We start from the raw sequence: 2,500 nt of genomic DNA, 5'->3' as shown, positions 1-2,500 counted from the left end.
CGCATCGATCGATCGGCCGTTCCTCACGATTCATGTTTCGCTCGGCCGTTCGGCATGGCTCACGCATCGATCGATCGGCCGGGCGCTCGTAATCCGCATGATTCATGCATCGATTGCCCGGCCACTCGGGATGATTCATGAATCGATCGCTCGTCCGTTCGGCATGAGTCATGCATCGATCGCTCGGCCGTTCGGCATGACTCACGCATCGATCGATCGGCCGTTCCTCACGATTCATGTTTCGCTCGGCCGTTCGGCATAAGCCACCCCGTGCGCCGGGCATCGATTCATGAAATCGCGCTTGGCCATTCCGAGAGGTTCGGAATGGCTCATGCATCGATCCCTCAGCCCTCACTCACGATTCATGGATCGCGAGGACGCTTCGAATGATGCACACATGGATCATGCATGGCTCATGCATCGATCCTCGGCCGTTACTCACGATTCATGGATCACTCGGCCGCTCGGTTCACGCACATGGATCGATTCATAGATCGCTCGGCATGATTCATGAGCCGATAGCTTGGTCATTCGGCATAACTCATGCTTTGATCGCCCGGCCATTCGGCATGGCTCACGAATCGATCGCCCGGCCATTTGGCATGGCTCACGCATCGATCGCTCCTCGAATCGGTCGATTCATGCATGCATCGATCCCTCGGCCGTTACTCCCGATTCATGGATCGCGAGGCCGCTCCACATAAATCATGAAATATCTCGCTCGGCCATGCCAAGCGGCTCGGCATGGCTCACGCATCGTTAGCGAGGCAGCTCATGGCCGAGCGAATGGGTCACTGTGGGGCCGAGCGAGCCGGCCACGGTGGCCGAGCGACCCTGGCCGACCGGCTCGGCCAAAGTGGCCGAGCGATCACGGCCACGGTGGCCGAGAGACTCGGCCAAAGTGCCGAGCAATCGCGGCCACGTTGGCCGACCGTCTCGGCCAAAGTGGCCGAGCCACCCGGCACGGTGGCCGAGCGGTCCCGGCCACGTTGGCCGACCGTCTCGGCCAAAGTGGCCGAGCGACCCCGGCCACCGTGGCCGATCGACCCCGGCCACGGTGGCCGAGAGGGTCGGCCAAAGTGCCGAGCGATCCCGGCCACGGTGGCCGAGCGACTCGGCCATGGAGCTTGAATCGGCTTGGCTCATGCATCGATCGGAAGGCCGCTCCGCATGATACACACGTGGATCGATTCATGAATGTCGATTCGTGGATCACAAGGCCGCTCGGCATGATTCATGAATCGATAGCTCGGCCATTCGGCATGACTCTTGCTTTGATCGCTCGGCCATTCAGCATGGCTCACGAATCGATCACCCGGCCATTCGGCATGGCTCATGCATCGGTCGCTCTGCCGTACGGTTCACACGCAAGGTCCATCCGGCACTTTATCGATCATTTCTCGTCCAATTGTATCCATTCCTCTTTCTAAAATTTGTTGGAGTCATGAAAGTAGTCTCCCAATCGTTTTCCCACCTCGCATGTAATTTTTTTTATTTTCCAAATTTTTTCAATTTTTATTTACCAAAAATATTAAAAAAAATATATTTGGTCGTCGAAATTTTTTCTTACCATTCCATGTTTTAGTCTACATTTGTTTGAGCATTCTTGCAAAAAATCTCATCCAAATACAATATCTACATTTTTTAGAGACGTGGTGCCATCTCAAGCATGGTGAATGTCTCCTCTGTTTGGGAGGAAAGCTGCTCATAAGGCTCTTTAGGGGGGTTGAGGTGCTCCGGCCGGATGGCGAGCGATGTTGAGTTATGATCAAATAGAGCACCTCTATGCAAAGATAGACCGCTCGGCCATCGTGGCCGAGCGAATGGGTCACGGTGGCCGAGACACCCGGCCACGGTGGCCGAGAGGCCCGGCCACGTTGGCCGAGCGGTCCGGCCAAAGTGGCCGAGCGACTCGGCCGCGGTGGCCGAGAGTATGGGCCGCGGTGGCCGAGCGACTCGGCCATGGAGCTTGAATCGGTGAACGACCCATGAGCAAATTGTCGTGATGATTAGGCGACGATGAAGTGATGATCGAGTCTCGGTCGAGCCAAAGATCAAACCATGACCGAGGCCTTAACGGGTCGAGGGGAGGGGAGATTGAGGTGAGATAGGGTCGAGATCGGAGCGATCGTTTAGCCATGATCGGCACATGATCTTGCTCTCGCGCCTAGCGTTGCGGATGAGCCACGATTTCTTAAATCGGTGAACAGCCCTTGAGCGTTAATGAACCAACGATCATGTTGCGATTAGGCAATGGTTAAGCGGCGATAGTCCCGGGTCGAGCCAACATCAAACCATGACCGAGGCCTTAGCGGCCAAGGGGAGGGGCGATTGAGGTGAGGCGTGGTCGACGATCGAAGCGATGACTAAGCCGTGATCGACACATAATGTTGGTGTTTCGCGTCTAGCGGTGCGGATGTAGCCTTGTTTGATGAGTACATGCGCTCTTTCGGTTTTCATGCTTAAAGAGCCATGGATTGGTCGGCTTGGTTTTACTTCC

The sequence above is a fragment of the Rhodamnia argentea genome, chromosome 6 (genome assembly GCF_020921035.1).
Source record: "Rhodamnia argentea isolate NSW1041297 chromosome 6, ASM2092103v1, whole genome shotgun sequence".
NCBI classification, from domain to species: Eukaryota; Viridiplantae; Streptophyta; class Magnoliopsida; order Myrtales; family Myrtaceae; genus Rhodamnia; species Rhodamnia argentea.
The sequence above is the reverse complement of the archived record's forward strand: the minus strand, read 5'-3'. Positions refer to the sequence as shown.